Source organism: Diprion similis, chromosome 8 (genome assembly GCF_021155765.1).
Source record: "Diprion similis isolate iyDipSimi1 chromosome 8, iyDipSimi1.1, whole genome shotgun sequence".
NCBI lineage: Eukaryota > Metazoa > Arthropoda > Insecta > Hymenoptera > Diprionidae > Diprion > Diprion similis.
The window spans coordinates 14987876-15008235 of record NC_060112.1 but is presented as its reverse complement, the minus strand read 5'-3'; the positions used below and the strand labels follow the sequence as shown (position 1 = coordinate 15008235).

The following is a 20360-nucleotide window of genomic DNA, read 5'->3' as shown; positions in this document are numbered from 1 at the left end:
ACTGTATGCAACTACCGATAAACATCTTTTGTCCAGTACTTACACAAATCTACTCCGACGATAATAGTCTATAAAATTTTTGCAGTCGATCTCTGGAGGTGATTAGGCAGCCAAAATAAACCCGAAACATTAGAGTAGGATAAAAACTATCAAAGTTTAATAATTTTCAGCAAGTCAGGGATGTTTTTTCAATCATGTTCAGCACCATCGGCAAAAATAACATTACCGTAGATATTTTTCAACACTTTTTCTATATCCCTAACTTTCGATTCGAACTGTGGGCCTCACTCACCCTTAACACACTTGCGTAACCTGATATGCAAATTTCGAGGATTATATATACGGAGTGCAAGCAGCCGTATTCCCAGCTCCGCAAACAACTGGAGTTCTGATAAAATGGCCACCAACGGTTATCCGATAGACGAATGAAACCCGATACTCTCGTACTTTGCCTCGCGAATCTAGACTTATAGATCCCCTTCCCTCCGTAAACTCATCGCTCATTGTAGACGCAGCCTCGACCTTACATACGTGAAGTGGAATTTTTCCCCCCCTTATTTTGCGCACCACTCGAGTAGTCTCCCCATCATTCAAATTCCCGTCAGATGCAGATTTCGATCGGTTCAATTTTACATAAAGCTCTGTGACAGACGGTAAAAGTTTGACGGATTACTGCGTTTTTTATAATCTTCCGTAAAAAGCGCACACGATGATTTCAGGGGTTGTTAAGAATGAAATTTGTAGTAAAATTTCCACACGACTAGCGCTTGTGACGATCGCGCGTGCGTCCCACGCTGTCTAATCTTCCAAAGAGTTTTCACGATTTACATTATATTTTCACGCAACGTGTTCAGCCTCAGAAAAATATCGGAACCGGTATTCACTCGTGATTCGTAAAGCCGAAAAGTATAATTGAGAATAATATTGTAGAGCTGAGCAGCCAGCGGCACCACGATAGCTAAATAATAATTATAATCTCTTTCGCTTCAAACCTTCCACCTCAACTTTAGCGGACTGTTGTGGCTAACGAGTAAAATAACTCATAGCTCATTTCTGCTTTATGTATTTCATTTCCGCGTCGTGCATTTCACTTCGTAATTACTTTCACATTATACGCTATCTCGTACTTATTATCTCTTATGGCTTAATTGCAAGTGGAGTTGTTTGTTCTCTTGGAATATTTGGGCTTTACTCTGCCCTCAGAATTCATAAATTTCCTTAATTTTTTCTCGGTTTATTATTATTCCTGCAGGTGTGTGCAGAGTTTGGTTGTTCGCGTCAGAGCATACAATAGATTATTCATCCATACCCGAGTCATCCATCAAAAGCTTCCACCACAATGTAACTAATTTTTTCGACACTCAAGACACGTTGTTAGCTCGTATGTATTTGTGAAAAGTAACGATGATTAGAAGACTGTAAGAGCGATGCTATCTCGAGAAAAATCCATAACATATTCGTTTACCAAATTGAAGAAGAGGCTTTTATTAATAAATTTTCCTGTCTTGTCCGAGCACAGACCTTCAAATTTCCGTTCGATAACTCGTTCATTATTTATATAACCACGTCCCGGGTTAATTCCCAAGGTAGGGGCAATTACTGATCCTAAAATCGTCAAATATGCGGAGCGGGGTTCATGTGTGTGTATAAATTTAATACCTAGAATCCACTTTCGTGCTCACACGTGTGTAGACGTGCGTGTGGGGGAAAATTTCTGGCTTCCTTTGTCGGCCAGAATTAGCTAACCCGGTCTCGAGGCCCGCATGTTTTCACTGCGAAAACACCTCGCAAGCAGGCCGGTCTCCTTTAATATGGCACGCGTATAATCACTACTGCTGAATATTTCAAAACATACCCGCAGGGCTGACCCTATCCGTACCTCAACTACTGACGATGAGCGTCGGACCACTGCTTACATCCACTACTTGGCTGCAGGTGTTGCCTTTCAAGAAAGACTTTTCTTCTTCAAATTTTGCTGGCTCTTATATACATAAACACGGAATTGCGGATTAGTGCTTCCTGCATCATTTTGACAAGTATTTTTTCAAAACCGCTGAAATATTGGAATTCACTTGAACTTGACGATCATTTCACCTTCAAGATACTCCTTGAAATCAATGCGAACATTTTGATTGTCCCTTTCCTTTCTTCATTGCGTGTGTGAGTTTCTTCGCATACAAACTGACGTCGAATAACATTGTATTGGCTTTCCCTGCTTTTCATACCTATACTTTCTCATAATTTCCGGAGTATTGTTGTTGTTCCCACCAAAATATAAATTTATCTTATAAATTTATAATGAAAATATATCGGCTCGATCGCTGATGGATTTTTATTTGTAAATGAATCGTATTCATTCCGGCGTTCCGGAAGTCGATTGTATAAAATGAGACAGCAACATAGATTGGCAAACTGCAAACACCCGCAGACATCTTTGCTTTGTGAAAAATGCAAACCCCTATCTTGGACAGTAAACACAGCAGATTTAGTGTGTATATGTACTTGGCCTACAAACATACAAACAATCAAGGATTCTTTCAATTGCCGTGCAGTATGTGCAGATTTCAAATTTATGAAAAATTATGATAGAAAGTATTTCAAGCAGGGTGATTACCTACACTTGTTTACCCCTTGCTCGGATTTTCGAGGGAAGAACAAAGGTAATAAATACAACGAAGTTCCACTAGAACTGTTTTAGCTTAATGAGCAAAAATTCCGCCTTAACTTTGTTGCTGCAGAATTTTTTCCTCTATTTTTCCCTGTACCTCTTACACCTTTGAAGTAACTCGAGCGGAACAATTGCGAAACTGGTAACCTTGAACTCGCTTTACCTACACCGAAAGATTAGCATTAATTTGTATAAAATTTTTATGCAAAAATGTTACTTCGTTCTTTAACATGACTTGAGAGTTTTTGGGACCATTTGAATTTTCGCTTTAATAAAACTTGAACACATCGATCATGTAAAGCGAGTTAAGAGCACGCGTAAAATACAACCGTGCAATGCATATTGGCTCGTAGCTCCGCCTTCGGAGCAGCTTTGACTACATATTTTAAGCCCCAAGTCTGCCACCGAAATGTGAAAGCAGAACGAAGCTTAGCTTCGTGGAATACCGTTCAGAATTTATTGATTTGCTAATTATTCGACCATTTATTGTGTGTGAGTCGTTGGTCCTTGTGCCGCGTTGTCAGCCAAGGCATAAAAGTTGCATGATATTCACTATTCGCATTAGCCTTATTAATTTTCAATGTGATTCAACATTAAATTAACCAAAACCAATGAACTCTACTCATTCCCACGAAGCTTTTCCCTCCGGTAGCTGCGACTCGTTGGAAAGCTCAGCGCTCGAATGCAAGGGTAATTCAAATGCAATCAAATATTTCTATGCGGAAACTTGATCACGTATCTGGAAAATTGCGCGATTTGTTCAAATTTCAGAAACACTCAAAATAATCCTGATTAAGTGAATATACGTGCATTATCTGGACTGCTTTATTCTTCTCGCTATCGCCACGACTTGAAAATCGATTTTTCATCATGAAATTCTCGTGCAGTTGTGTTAGACGTTCAAGTGGATGATATTCGTAGGTTGAAGCCGACGTAGAGACACTTGAAACCCACTTACGGAACACGAGCCATGTAACGAACATATTTGGAAAATGCTCCAAGCTTTCCCACTTATAGAGGCTGTTAATTTTTATCATCGAGAAGCGTGAAGGTGACGGGGATCCTTTTTAATGAAACTTGATTCCCTAAAAGATATTAGAAATATTGGTCATTTCTTTCACTCTCTTTTTCACCTCTCGTTTTCTTCTAACATCACATTAAAATAAAAAAATAAAACAGGCAACGTATCGCAAGTGGGAATAAACCTTAACAACTATTCGTAAATCATACGCCTCGCGAGAAAAGTTTCACATTTCGTCTTGGCAAGTGACATGTGTTCAGATTAACGTACGTTTTTACAAGTTGTAGATAACGGTGAGAATTAATAGTGAGGAATATATCAAATCCGAGAACTATATACAAATTGGTAAGCATGAGAACTTTGCCATGGCGAACTGTGAAACTTTTATTGCGAGAAAGAGAGAGAATTAATAAAAACTTTTTAGCAAAATCGTATGTCAATATGAATACATGTGACTACGAAGTGGTCAAACTTTTTAGTAGAACTAGCAAATCTTTTCCGCCCCTTAATTACGTCCGCCATTCGTGGCGTGTTGCTTCACCGTTAACTCAAAACCTCGTCTATCTTTTCCAAAAACGTGCGCGTTGTGTGATGGGATCACGCATCCCAGTTACGAAGAAAAAAAAGACTCTGCTGACAAAAGCTTCAAAAATATGAAACCCTCGTCACGTCACGTTACGCGTAACGATCTTGCCACGTTAGTTCGCGAAGATCATCGTTCGCAAGATTTCTATATCAACTCAATCTGACGATCTGTCTAAACTTCCAACGGATGAATTGGGAGGGAAAAATGCAGCCGATATCTTTGACAATTTTCGAATTTCTGGAAGCAATTACCTCTATGCTCATAACGCGGCAAAGTTGTAAAGGTCTATTTAATCACTTACATTGCACGCATGATAACCGTGAAGCTCTTGAACGACATCGACACCCAATTATTGAATCTCAGGAGCCGCAAACTAGCCGACTAACCAAGTGGCAGCAAGATCCTAATCTATAGTCAAAGTGTTACGAGTCTCGGTAGGTATATGAAAATTTCATTAAGAATTTATCCGAGCGAGACGAGCAAATTAAAGAGTTGACGTAATTTTCACTCCCTCTGCGGAGCTGCCGGAGTCTTGGAATTGAGCTGGCATTTATTCAAGATTCGCCCTTAACGGCAGTTTTAATTTGCTACTATACCTACCTCGATTCGCACAGGTTCGTCGAGTTGATAAACTTGAGACCCTTGCTTTGTGACGACTGCTGCAAACCCGTAGCAATTCACCATTGTTTGTTCAGGAGCTGGGCTCGAATTTGTTCAGACTCATTTTTTTCTGCCTTTCAACCCCCACGAAACGTTGGGTACCAACTAATGAGACACTCCGAATACAACCCTCCCATCTTATCAAGGCATTGAGATTTTTCGCATAGAATTATCACCGATTCAGTGTCCTGCAATTTGTATGTTTGGAGTGAATTTTAGCATCGCAGAACTTTTTCTTTTGCAGTCATTTGAAACCAGGATTGGAGTGGAAATTTGGTTCCTCTTACTGGGCTAAGTTATAGGTTTCAACGTTAAGAATGTAAAAAATACAAATTCAAACAGCAACAATCGACGCCCTTAATTTCCGTTCTTCAAGTCCAGCTATATACAGTTGCGGCAAAAATACCCTTCAAAACTTTAAATTGAAGTCGAAAGCCCAGAAAGTCGGAAGAGCAAGTTGTATTCAACGTAAAGTTGTCCGTTCCAGTTTCCGAATATAATTCTTTACCTCGATATCAAGATGTCCTGATAATCCTGAGAAGTGGAAACGGAGGAATCGCGTGTTATTTGCCTGCAAGCCGTGAATTTCGAACCCGTGTGGGAGCGTTGAGAAGAAAACCATTGTGAGAAGAAAAAATAGAAAGTCTTCTCGGAGAAAAAATTCGGACGTGCTTGACGACGGGCGACGTCTTTTCGCGTCAAATAATGATCTGCGGGGTACAAAAAAAGCCCCTTCGTCCTTAATACGAGGCCGTTAAACGAAGCCGTTAAGCTGCTTACACGCCGCATGGTTTGCCGGAAGGTTAGCACCCGACGAAATCCACACGTCGAGTTATAAGAAGAGTTTACAACGACGAGGCAGAGCCGTAAAAAGAGAGAAAGAGGCATACAAAGGGTCGGCAAAAGCTGTGCCTCGTGCCCTATGAGAGAGGGTAAAATTGCGACGGTTATGGGTGCAGGCACTTCGGGTCGTAAAGGACAGCCGCGAGTGGAAGGAAAATGAAAGAAACGAAACGAATGTCGAAAGAACCAGAGACGCGAGGCAGAATAACGTCGAGAAGCGATTGCATTGTCAAAGGTACGAAAACATTTCCCTTCACTGCAATTACGCCGCGATATAATTTGAAAACGATATAATGAGAACAGAGATGAGTATAATTGTAATTTACGGGATCCTACGTCGATGTCGCGTGAAATTAGAATTCAGAAAAGGGGAAGGAAGAAACAGTTCGTCGAGACTTTATTTTGCGATGATTAATGGATAGACCCTTTGTATCTGCTGAAAAGAGGATCGATCGACTCGCTGTATATCTGTATATATACGACCGTTGGATCGTACCAAATACCTGAGTTTAGAGCGAGTGGATCGTCCCACGTGGCAATTGTCCGAGAGTCGAGAGTGATAATCCAATCGCCATTTCTGGTCACGGTACAAAAGCAAATTTCGCCAACCCCGAAACAACTGGCATATTTATCGGAACAAACGTCGAATTCACCTTTGACGAATTAGTACCCGACGAGTTTGTTGTCGGTTCGTAAACCCATTGAAATGGTATTTCGCGCGGCAACGATACGTACCTCATTATAAAATACACGGTCCGAATCCCCGCCGATTCCCTCCCGGCTCCGTGAAAACGTATTTCACATTTTTTAGAGGCACAATTTCACAGGGAAACGGGCAGCCCCACCCACGGAGAAGGCAAAGGTTTGCTTAACCCCATTCATAACGCAGTCCTCGACCCTTTTTTATCGCCAAAAGCCGATCTCTTCCGTAGGCTTCCCTCCTGCCTTTCCCATCCGTTTCCACATCACTCCGTACGACAAAAGGACGTCGACTCGTACAAGGAGGAACGCGGAACGTGACCGGTGTGTCCAAAACATGGAAAATTTCGTGAAACGTGACGTGGAGTGGCAATTAGCTGATGGAATTCCTGGCCTATATCCTCCGCCATTTACCTATAATTCAACACAACCCGAAGGCTGCATTAATAGACAGAGGCAGCCGTTAGCTTGCAGACAGCCACTTCCGGCGCTGCGGTTTCCCCGGTAGAATGAGCTGGTTCAACCAGTTTACCAAGTTCTGCGGTAGTTAATGCCAACTATTATCCAGAGCCGAGCCTCCGGCTCTGGAGGGCCTGGAGCGAGTTGCGAATTTACCAAATGCATCTATTCAATCGTGCGAATTCACGATAAGAGAAGTTTGCGAGTATCGATTCGTTGTGGCTGCAACTCCCGACCGGAAACTGCCGATTATGGCCATGGCCGCGGCTCTTTACCACACCTGCAGTGAATTCTGTCGCCTGCTCGAATTACCAGCGGAAAGTGATGTATTGTTTCGGCTATACCTAACGTCGCTTCTTCCTTCGATCGAAAATTCTTCCCTATTCGACGAGGAAAACCCGAAGAGGATTTATTTTCTTCCTTCCTTCTATCCTTCTTCGTATGGATAAAATTGCAGGTGGAATTTGAGTGCGGGTGGCACCGAGTCACTGTGCTTTATTGGAACCGTCAATTCCGTCGTTCGACATGCTGCACTGCTAGTTTGGTCCCATCTGGTCCACAGTTCAACCGCAACGTTTGAAACCGCTGTGGATAATGGCTGAATGTTCCTTGAACTTGACGGAAGAACCCAGCTTTCTGGGCGGGAGAACTTTCCTGGTCAATACCGCGGCACGCGGGTTGCGTAATATTTCACCCCGAAATTTAGCCACAAAGTTTTCGTTTTCTCTGATGCAACAGTTTTACAAAAATTGTGGTATTTACTTAAGTGTAAAAATTTTGCTGTTGCAAATCCAATTTTTTTTATTGATAAATGTATTTTCTATGTGAATTAACGGAGACAAATAAAGATTTTTTTATAATTCAAGGCAGTTACAGGCAAGATCATCGACTGAAAAATTATCCGCCCCCTCCCCCCCTCCAGTTATATTTAATCAATCTACGAATTCTGACTCTCATGAAACTCTATGTGAATACCTATATTACGATACGATTCATTTGACATGTGAAATCTAATTTAGTAAACTAGAGTTTCACTTTTTCAACTCTGACTTTCTAATCTATAACACGTAAAATAAATTTTTAACTTGGCCATCCCGATTCCCCAATTGTGCAAATCGGCACTCCGATCGGATTAGCTATCGCTGCTAAATGAATTTATCGCGATTCGAAATTCGCGAACCTTTCTTCAAAGTCGGGAGATAAACTCGCCTGAAACTTTTGGGATCGGGATTTCGCTAGGCAGGGAAGACTTGTCGATTGGTTTTTCGGGACTGCAGGGTGGCGAAAGGCGATGTCCAGTCGTGTGACCGAGTGACCCTCTTGAATACAAAAAGGAGCCGGCCCGTCTTGTCAGATTCCCGATCTCAAGAAAGGGGGTAAGAAAAGGGGTGAAATACCGATCCGTCGCTTCGACGGGTAGTCAGCAAATGGCGAAGAGAAAAGGCTTCGGTATGCTGAAAATATCATCAGGGGGAAATTGGAGTAAATTACCTGCGAGCAAGCATGGAGGAAAACGGCGTCGGGACAAATGCTTGGCCGTTATGCCGCACTCCAACCGATTGCCCACGCTTCATTGTGCGGTAATCACGGCCATTCCGCATAGCATATAAGGTGAAATTATACGGGATGTATTGTCGTCGTCGAGTCGTTATTCCGGGAAAAATGCCGCAGTTCTCGTTCAAAGTCACGATTTTTGGGGTCATATTGGACATCAGATCAGCTTTATACCTATAATACATGGTTTATCTTCGGTGAAGCGCTGCTCATTCTCCAGCCCCGGAATATCGAACTGTTTGTGTTTACACTAGTCGAGCATTGTGTTATCAAACTGGCACGAGGATCTCCTTCTTCGCAAGCTCTTTTTTATCTCAACCCGACTCCACGTAGACGGGATGATTTTACGGTTCTACGTCGCCATTTTCGACAAGTCCAATCCGTTCAAATTCAACGGGTGAGTATCGAACGGAAACTCGACAATGGCAATTGGCCAGCAGCCAGATACGTATTTATAGAAAATACGGCAAGTAATAGTCACTCCCTGTATCCTGGGTATCCTGGGGCACCGAACTGGTAATCACCTAACATTGACGCCTTATCAACCTGGGATACCGTTAAACTGTCAGGTACGAAACGAACAGCGAATTTGCTATCGAATCACCTGCCGCAATGCATCATGCCGACAATCATGAAACTTCGTTTTGTTCGCGTGCCAAACGAGGCTGAAATTTGGATTGACATGTGCGTTCGTTTAGTTATAATTAAAGGCCAAGGATTACTATTCCGTATTTTGTTTACTACATTATCCATACACTTTAAAGTACTAATATGACCACAATTTTTTCTTGTCTGCACCGATGACTCGGCTGATGAATTCCTCTGTAGCTCCACCGAATTATTGACTGGCTAAACTTTGACTCTCGTTAAAATATTCAATACCGGAGGCGCACTCAAATTAGTTCGGCTCTGACGTTGGATCTGGGTCACGTTCAGGAAAAGCTTTCAAACTGTCTCGTCGGGTTAGAGGGAGAATTTCAAAAGTCACGGTGAAAATGGACGACGACGGTGCGGCGAAGAAACCCTTTCCGAGTAACAGATGCAAACAAGATTCTAGTGTTTAAATATACCGATTGAACCCCATTGAACTTTTCACGAGAGAGTCTACGAGGAGGTTCGCGAGAAACTCGTTCTACCGTAAATATCGATGATGTTGGATCAATGTCGAGTGCCGGAATGTCAACGGTGTAACGTCGAGCTTGGAATCTCAACGCGGTACTTGAGCTTGGTCTGATCTTGAAGTAAAATTTTATAGACTATCACAATGACGGGGTTCATACATACACAACTTTTCCAAAGTCGATGATACTCGGTTAATGTACAATCTTAAGCAACCTTAAGATTACTCTTCAACTTCAAAGTGAATATCTTTGTATCCAACAGACACTTGACGTTTCTCATTCGTTATGGCAAAGATTCTATTTGTCGGAAAATCAGGACTCGTTATCTTTCAAAGATTCGATTTCTTCTAATCTCTAGAATTCGAATAGACACTTTTTATTCTCCCAGCTCCTGTATAGCCAAGTCGAAACTTGTGATTCCCAGGGTCTTTCCCTGTATCGTTCCTAAACACAATAATTAGCGAGGTATTATTAGCCTACTGATTAAAATTCTACACTCGGTCCTAGAGACTCAGGATGAACGGGAGATGAATTTCTCTCGAACAAACAAACATCGAAAGCGTTTTATATCGGTTAAATACAGTAATATTATACACACGTATAATCATATTCTCCCGTTCCGTCTGTCGGTTACACATGAACGTTATCGATGTTTCTATTACCGAGGTACAATAAGATAGATAAATGTGAAGCAAAAAAACTGTGGACAGACAAAAAGCTGTGGATGGATCGTGAACTGTGAGGAAAAAATTTTCCCCAAAAATTCTGGGGCGCGATGTTCGACGTGTGTGGGCGCATTCATTGATCGGGACAATACCGCGTAGCTCCGTAAGAAGCGATGCGTGCGCCAGAAAAGATACAAAGCATCCTGGTCTTATTCAATGATGAGTCGTCTTGGCAAAGATTAATCTACACTGCCACCTCGCCAAGTGGCGATGCTTTTTCACGGTGCGCGAGAAACGCGTGTAACGTGCGGCACGATATTCGAACTGAGAAGCCCCCAGTGCAGGAAATAAGTTTCGAGCACATATATAACATATTTATGGTATACCTATGTATGTCAAGTGATCGTGAAAAATATGTGGGTCGGGGTTGGATTCTGAGATCGTTTGAATTTTGAGCAGGAAAATCTCGGTGCAGCAGGTCTCTCTTATACATTATACCTTATCTGTATGTATATATATATAGAGATGACTCGTGAATCTTGGCTGTTCCGATCAAATTTTCCCCGCTTTTCCAATCCGGCATAGCCAGTAGCTACGAAGATATTTTTACTTTGATTTTACCTGCAGCTTTTTCCGCTCATCGAGTGTCATTAACGCAACGGGATCTGCATGACAGAGTGAATTTGGGAGATTATAAAGGGCGCTGCTGAAAAAAGGTCCTTAAGGTGGTTGGAAAAAAGGTCATTGGACACTCGCGTCCTTCGGGATGATCGCCGCATTTCATCTCCCTTGACCTCACATCTATTTCTGCGGGGAATGGCGATCCCGCGATTCGATTATATCTCGCGTAAGGATTGATATGCTCGGAATGAAATGACGAGGCCAGGAAATTGCGTCTCTCATTCAATTGCCCGAAGGGCTTCAAACCGAACTCTTATAAATCCGTTTATTCCTTCAACAGCAACCTCCTTTTTTGTCCAAACTCTTCCACAATGTTGTCCCGTGTATACTAATACCAGTGAAACGAAGTTGCAATTCTCATGAACCAGGAAAATTGATTCGCCAGCTCTTAGGTATATTCGGCAGTCGATACTTGTGTATAGATGTCACTGGTGTTCTCTAAGAAAGTTGTATCGTTAACGGCACGCAACGTCCTATGGGACTAATAAATTATTCGTAGTACCCCCGGGCTAGATAAATAGAAGAAGAAAATTGAAACAAAAGAGAGAAAATTGATTGGTCTTCGAGAATGAATTGTAGAATTTGTCGATGTTCCCTTTGTTTTAAAGAATCTTAGAGTATCTCTTAGATACATAGATTGTTATTATCGCAAGTGACTTAGAGATAACGTGAGAGAATTTTTTTCAAAATCTAACAGTTCTAAGAATATAAGTTGGGAAAAACGACATCGATTGAAATCAAAATGACAAGAATCGATTTATTTGGTTTCGAGATAACTTCACGATCACGTGAACACTAGACTTTTTAATTTTGGGGTGATTATGACAACTTTTTCCCTGTCACGAATACACAGAATCGGGAAGTTAAAGAACTGGGGAAAATGATGGGCATTCGTCGGTTGAAAAAATAATGAGAAAATAGAATTATGAATAAAATAAAACTCACGTGAGCGTGTCACGCTACAAATGCCGACAGTCTGGAGATTTTTAGCCACACAATGAAAAGAAGGCGAGTCGAGCTCAAAGGGGGCAAAGATGCGACGATAACGGTGACGCCGTTGCAGCTTTGAATTATTCGCCGACCCGCAAACGAACCAGAATTTCATTTTTCGCCCTTGGTAAGAAAGTAGAAAGGGAATACACCGAGTCACGTCTCATTAAGAATGTGATTAAATACCAAAAGTGGGTCATTTTTATGAGATGGAATTATTTCTCATTGTTAGCTTCGCCGAATAATACATTTACAACCCCGACAGGTTGAATTTTAAAACTCGTCTTATTATATATTTATACGTGCATATCATGGATAATAAATCAGGCACGTCCTTCTCATTATTTATTGGTGACTTCGAAGTAGGATAATTTTAGATCACGTACAAGCATTCATTACAGTGAAAATACCGCGATAAAAATTCCCTCGAGAATTATTAGATTCTCTCGCAGATTAATTTTAATCTCGAGCACGAATGTTGCGTAGTTTCGAACGATGATTACCGGTTAAAAGATGACCGTGTCGTAAAAATTAAATTCATCTTTCTGGCTGGAACTTTTTCACTGTGATGCGTATTTTTTCTTTTTTTGTTTGCTCAATTTTGAGAACGCGTTTTTAATCAAACTTTTATCAATAAATAACATGCTTTTACTACAGATAAAGCAATGCTCTTTTTTCATTCTCTTTTTCATTATTTTTCTTTTACCATTGAAGTTCCGGGGCATGAAAATGCCGTTGAGAAAGTAAACGACAGATAAAGCCAACCCCTCAAGGCATGTCGAATACGCGGACAAATCCATTCTCGAAAATACTTTTCCCCCAACCGTCAAGCTCGATATATTATATCTATGTATACGTATGAGGCATTCCAACTCAAACCGACCTACATCCGCGCTTCACCATCGGCGATTTTTTTCATTTATATGTATGGCAAAGAGCGTGCAAAAAAAACACCTTTTACCGTGTTTCAGTTTTTTTGGACCACGGGTTTGATTTTTCACTGTCCACGAAAACACGTAAACTCAATTTTCGAATGAATAGCCCCAATCATTTTTCTCACTTTTCAATTATTTGTTTTGCCTGTATCTTCTAACAATAAATCAAATGCGCCAAAATCAGAAAAATTGAAATAAGAAATGAATATTTATATTTTAAATTTATATTTAATTCGATTTTTCACGCTTCTGAACAAATTGTAACTTCAAGATGAAAAACACTCTCCCATGGCGAGGGTTGGATGTAGCTCGGTTTGTTGTGGAAAGCCTCTTATATATGGGACATTCCAGGTGAAATCGAGGAGTCATTTGCCTAATGTCATCAGATCCTTGCATACCTTTTTTTTGCATCGATTCCACTTCAAAAGAAGCCTAATTTTTTTCAAGGAATTGTCCCCGATTTCTCCACGATTTCACTTAGAATGCCCCACATAGAAAAATGTGTAGTAGAATTCGCAATAAATGACAAACATATCATCAGATAAACGCTGAGAAATGTTTGGCAGACAGATTTAATCCCTTAACTCACCAATCGGGACCGAATTGCAAATTCGATATGCAAATTTCATCGCATCGCACTCCCTTCCATTTAACGCTGATATTTTCGACTGTAACGATCAAATAAATCGGTCGCGAAATTGTCGGAAATTCTGAAAGCACCGCGAGGCAAAATTGGCGACGAGAACAGCTGGAATAGATCCATGGATGCAAAACGAGCCTTTGCAAATACAGCCTGTGACGGTGGCCGATAACCGAAGGCTAACTGCACAAGAAATTCGCATCCTTGTTTCAGCGCGTACGTGATCATGCATCAATTTCATCTTGCGAAGGTCAAGCGGCCTCAAGTAGACCGGCTAATACGTGGAATATTTAAACCGATAAACAACCCGCAAGGCCCTTGGCCGAGCTAGTTTTCTATTAATAATATTTTCTTAGCGGAGCGCGTTTCTTCTGCATGATTAGCTGCACCCTCGATGATCGTTCGTTCGTGTATATTATGCCGGCATGCCGATGTGCTCGTTTGCCCTTTTCTTCAAGGGGATAGCTGACTCGTTTTGCAGCGTTGCCCACCGTTATTATGCTAGCATATTAGGGTGATCCTTAAAGGTAATTATCAAATTTCGTCCCTTTCACCGTCTGAAATAGGTATCTCGAAGAGAACAACGAAGAATGTAGACGAAATCTCAGACTCCGATTTCAATTCGCAAGGCCTTCAAGTTTTCCCAGTTTGCATGAGTCCTTAAGATTTTTAGCAGGACCATTTTCCGCAGGGTCTGTAATATCATTACGACGCAAACCGTGAAGCGTGAAAAACCTGTCTGCATGATAATTGTTTATTTTTATTTTTTGCTAGTTCAAACAATTTAACTATGCTTTCTATTTTTTTTACTCTTTAAATTATTCTTAGGTCTTTCTCTTTCCATATTTTGAAACGGAGTCATGTCTCTAGAGATTTCTCAGAGCTGTTAAGGCTGAACGTGCAGTGAGAATTAATATTCCCGTCCCAGAATTTCAGCTTTTTGGCCCTTCAGCTCTTGATCCTTTCAGTCCGTGCACCGCAAAAATACCTCAGCAAGGTACTGATCCGGTATAATATTTCAAGGCTCAACCCTCATCAGCGGTTTTAAGCTCATCAGGCTTGTACCTACTATATTTGTAACGAACAATAATACCTCGATTTCTACTTTGTTTATTCATGCTTATATTTCTGCAACCAGGTGGAAAACCTGCAAGTATTCTACCCTCAACATTGTGGATCAATTCGGAGCGCAATTTGAAATTGAAGAGTCTCAAACCAAAAAATAATAGTAACAAAACAAAGTGCTAAAACTTCTGCTTGACGTCGAAAAAGTTAAATTTAATGAAGTAATTATTTCCCAACATGAAAAATACATTTGAAATCTGATAATGAATCGCAGCTTAAAGAGTCCGATTATAATTGACAATGCTAGAGCAATTACGTTATAAGATTAATTTTATAATACCGAAAACATATCGCTGATCGTGTTACAGCGCATTACATGCGACATTAAATTGTTATCTACAAAACTAATATCGTGAATTTTTTTTTTTCAGGCATATTCCTTATCGTCGACAACTGAACGTTCATCATTTCGCTCAACGGTTTTTGAATGTTGCTTCTCATTCTTCTAAAAATTCTTTGAATAAAATTCTATGTATCCAATCATTTTCAGTTCAACTTTTTTAATCTTGACTTCACAACTTTCTTCATTAGTTATTCTAATTTTTGCACTAGCCTGTAGAGCCGATGCACCTACAATCACCCTTCGAAAGACCTCTGAAACGAGTGACAAGTCTTCTCTCACGTGAGGCCCGTTATCTATTTACCCGCTGATAGCAGCGTAGCACTTTGCGCGAGGATCGATGTACACATTTATCGATTAGTTGTACACGAAACATTTCGGAATCGGCGGTACAAGGCAGAGGTATGAAAAAATGGTTCGGTTCTGCGATGAAATATTAAGATTTCAATTACTACAGGCCTTTGATTTAGAAAGTTTATGGGATTTAAACTTGACTTGGTTCCCATATTAATATAAATATCCCAAGCCTCGTAGTGATTCCTTTATCAGTAAAAGTCTCGCCGTAAATTATGTCGAAGTTAAGCGATATTTCGTTTAACTCGAGTATGTACCAGGCGATCGCGTGTCGAAAGCTCGACAAACCACCGAGGGTCTCGTGCAAAGAATTTTCAGTGGATTTTTCATCCTTTCAACATGCGGAATTGTTATTATTACAACAATATACGCAGCTGCGTTTCGTCTTGCGGATTAAAAAAAAAGACAGAATCGCTCCATATTTAAAAGAAGGTGAAAATTTTTCTGGATCCTTCCTCTAACCCTGCAGTCAGATGGTGTCTCATCTGCGACTTAAGCATCCCGTTAAATTTAACCGAGGGTATATTTTTCGGTCAAAGAACCCTCGGAGAATCCGTTTTTACCTCACACCTGCAATATATTACATTACGAGTAGGTACCTGTACCTACGCCATTCGAGCAGGCTGGGATGCGTTCCCGATTTTCGAGAGGCATAGCAAGTCGCACATCGTTTCGCGAATTTAACTTCCGGCGAATGGCACGTCACGCAACCCGAAGGTGCTGTTGCGAATATTCGCCAAAATTACTGGAACAGGTGGCGAGTGTTACAACTGCAACTCTTACCGAGCGACGTAAATCGTAAGTCTTTACGGAAAAGTGATGTCTGAGGTCCGTAGATAGACGACTGAACGAAAGAAGGTCGCCGTTTTTGTTCCTACGGAAAATTCCTCCGGCGAATTAGGATCTTTCCTCGTCTAGGTAGTCGTCTATATCTACGGATATTGAGTGATACAGCAACAGCTGAGTCAACATGTATCTTTTGCTTTTGGGATCGATAAAAGGAACTATGCCAGATGCAGTGCACCGAAGAAACAGCCTGGATCATAGGTTGGCGAAAGGTTGTAGGTATAGCAATTAACCCGTAGTGCGCGTGCAAATTCTCGCAGGGCATTATAACGATTACGTATTCTAGTGATGTGAGACCTTAACGCTTCAATTCCAACGAGACTCGCCGCAAATGTCGGGTGCAGTCATTTGCAAAGGAGAATAATAATTGCCTGCAGCTGCTAGATGGCTTATAAGAATGTGATAATAAGAGTACATAGTTGACGCAGTACTTAGAGTTCGCATATATTGTTCTTCGAAATAACTTTCACTCCTCGTACACTTTTTTATATTTAAGTTGTACGAAATTCTACCAACTGCTGCATCGCATGCTGCCGTCCTTTTGTTTTTCAACAAAGTTTGCAATAATTTCTGCGTCACCCACTGGTCTCGGAACTGTTTTGGTTCAACGCGCCCACACGAACGAGCTTTGTTAGTCCAATAATTACCTGGTGAAGTGACCAAGTAGATTTGCGATAAGACCGCTGCAAAATAACCCGGGAACACCGTCTAACCCCGGGTTATACCGTGGGGATAATGGGGCCCTGGTTTCGCCCGCAATCTATGCGAAATTGGCTGCAGCGTTATACCTTGTACCGCAGGTTTATGTTTATGTGCAGCAGTAAAAGTAATTCGCAAAATTGAGTGAACTCCTCCATCGTTCTACAACAATTAGCTGATCTGGTGAAATGATTGTTGAGATTTTTTTCAATTATTTTACCAGGTTGGGTGTAAGGGGTTAATGATCCGAACTTTGACCTTTTCCAATTTAGATCTCCGTCCCGCGACGTCGGTGCACGAAGACACGTTCTTTCTAAAAGTTTCTGTAGACTTCATGCGACGAGAGAACGTGAGAGGATTGCAAATCGTTTTTGCGCACGTTCGCAATTTTCAAAATCTTATACAAGAGCTCTGTGGAGAGCTTTGAAAAGAAAAAAACCTGATTAATTCAACTCTGCTAAGAATTTGTGATACATTTTAAATAATTACGCGACGCGAACACAAAGCTCGTATAGAAATTTTTTAGAAAAGAATATATATACATATGTACGGTATACAAGCCAAACAGATCGATCAAAAGATGGCTTTGGAATTACTCGAGGACTTCGTCTACTTCTGCCGTTGGAATGGCGACTCGTTTATGGACGAAAATTTATAAACAAATAAAAAAATTATGTTACGGTTTTTAAACAGAATTGTAGAATTACAAGTGATCCAATTTTATTTCGGGTTTAATATACGCGATGCAGAATTGTGATATGGCAGAAATAACAATTTCGCCACCACTGCACTTGTGCTAGTTCGCTAAGCAGTTACGAGGAATCGCTTATATATAGTTTACCTAAAGTTCCTTCATTCTGTTGGGGGTAGTCGGGGGTTTATTCTCGGAGGAGAACTACGAGGATGGATATCCACCGACGGAGAACTTCTTTTCACCCTGAAGCTATTTCACGACGTGTGCGCATGTGAGAAATTGCGCTATACCAAGGATTAAACTGGGATCCAAGCACAAGGACGCTGGTGCAGTTTGCACTCAAGCTTTCGGTAGATCCTACCAAAATTCAGGGATATCCCTTACATTTAAATTTTTTACAGCAATTGACAGAAGGCACCCCAAATATATCCCTTCAATGCGAAGAAAAGAAGAAGTCACGAAAATATCGTTATTTCTAGTCGAGTTCGGGGCGGAGAAAAAATGCCAGAGGTGAAAAGCGCCTCGGCAAAACCGATGAATCTGCAGTATACGGAGTTTGCGATTCTGTTGGACCTAGGCAAGGGCGTGACGATACCTCGGGGACCGAGGGACGACGACGACGACGGCCACCTCTATGGGTTCGAAAAACTTCCGACACTCCTCTCCTCATCGCACCCTGGAGGGTGTTTTGTTTGTGATTAGGTCTGGAAGTCTGGAGTTTCTCGAACGATCTCAAAGACAATGCCAAAGCCTCGCCCCCATGAAAAATTTCTCACGAAAACCCAGAAACTTTGCCGTTTAAGGGCTTTCTCATGCTCCAAAACTCGCGAAAAGGGATAACAAAAGCTTAAGGATTTTTTTCCCTCTTTTCATTTTACATAACCTTTTGACGATGTTGCTGAACCGGAATGTATAAGGATTATCGGGGAATACAAAAGGACGTCAAACTAGTTCAAATGAACAGAACTACTTCGGTGAAAGTTCAATTTCGCACGAAAACGCGAATGTTGATAAAGTATCCTAAGCTTACTGATCGATTCAAAAATTTTAACATCAATAGTTTTACGTGATTTTCTATCGATTAGTCATTCCGATTACGGAAGTGGAGGTCTTATTTTACCCCTTTATCAACCTTTGCAGACAATATTGTGTAGCCAGAGACAAGTTTTCGTGTATATACTATAGGGTGTTGCAGAAAAAAATAAGGCACTCCTTAAAAGGTGTGCTTAGGTTGAAAGAAAGATTCTGTCAAAAAATGAGCGTTTACAATGTGTGACAGATCGTAATAAGTAGATTTTTCACGTTTTTACATTTTTTTAAACATGAAGCTGCAGACTCAGAGAAACGTATCTAAGAATACTAACATCAAACGTGGAGAAATCCGCATTTGGTTAATTTTGCTCGATACAAACAAGAAAAAATAAACTTGATGGAATTCGCCGCTGTTTTATATTTATAAACTCTTGACCGAAATTCAAGGCAATTCGTTCGCCTTAACTTTTAGTGCTCGCCGCGTTGAAATAATTAGATATGCAGACCGAATCTGCAATTCATATAGGTATACATACCTTTAACTGAACCATTGAATTGCGTACTTTTCTAGCTCAATATCGTTTGCAATTAATAATCAGCGAACAGACTTGAGTAATTTAACAATATCCAAATTTAGTTGCGTAATAAAGCCGTATTACGTAGGGTAGTAAATATGTTTCAAACACAGGCTGTTATGAAGCACATGAAAATGCAAATAGTTCGAAAGGCTGGAAAATGTAGGTCGGCCCGTTTTTCTCTGGCAAACTTTTCACCTATATTATTTTAATTTCAAACATTGTTTTTCTCTGTTTTTCTTCCTCCCGAGCGAACTTGACGAGAAAATCGATTCTCTCGGATCGTGCGTAGCTTTTCAATCCGTACTGTTATACTTGGTATTGCAACTCACCTAGATTTTTCAAGCGATGTTGAAACAATAATTCAAACCCGCATCTGGTGATGCGGCGAAGTAGTTACAACGGCTGTCATCTGCTCTGGTGAAAACTGCCTGCTAGGTGGCCGAAGGGTTGTCGAAAACATCACCTGTTGACAAATCGAACAAAAATTTTCAAATTAGGATAAATAATACAGCCCACAACATTCATCCGTTAAAATTAATTTAAATTTTCCGTTCAATCGAGCAGTAATTTAGGTATAACGTATAATGCAGGTAAAATTCCATCATGATTAATGATAACTTAGCATTAGGCATTACTTCAGATCTTATATCCAAAACGTCTATCCGACGTTTATTACACAACGATCTAGAATGTACAACAAAAGCTGAACAATCCAACGAACGAATTTGATTATCACATCCTCTTTGCTGACTACGACGTAACGATGTCATCGCCCCAGGCGAGCCAGAGTTTCTCTGTTTGGTCAATTACCACTAAATCAGGGATATATAGGACCCCGGGAAATTTGTTATGTACATGTTGTCCATACATACATACATACATACATACATACATATAAACGAACACCAGTCGGACAGGCGCCAACGTTACTGACCATGAGCCGAAACTCGGTATAGCGAAAAATTCGATATCTTGCAATTAACTCGTGCCCAGAGATCCGTCGAGTCACGAGAATCAGTGTCGCAGGTGCAAATCCTGCAGGAACCAGTGATGATAGCAACTTACCAGGGCGCGGGATCCCCGATCAGGCAGTATAAGCTCAGCAACATTTCCAACACGAGTCCGCCTACGCCTAACACGTGCGGACGCGATTAACTGCTGTAGGGTAGA

At 40.9% G+C, this 20360-nt stretch overlaps 1 protein-coding gene and 1 long non-coding RNA gene across 3 annotated transcripts in view; one reads left to right on the top strand and one right to left on the bottom strand.

The window, feature by feature from the left end:
- LOC124409202 (synaptotagmin-7) overlaps positions 1-20360 on the bottom strand; it is a 165474-nt gene that overhangs the window by 131534 nt on the left and 13580 nt on the right. For both annotated transcript variants that reach the window (XM_046886659.1, XM_046886660.1), the window contains exon 2: positions 19520-19653. The gene's annotated coding sequence lies outside the window, so the exon portion shown is untranslated. The remainder of the gene's footprint in view (positions 1-19519; positions 19654-20360) is intronic.
- On the top strand, positions 1787-18512 carry LOC124409203. Its single transcript, XR_006929499.1, has 2 exons — positions 1787-1935; positions 18060-18512. It is a non-coding gene; the product is annotated as an uncharacterized LOC124409203 (long non-coding RNA).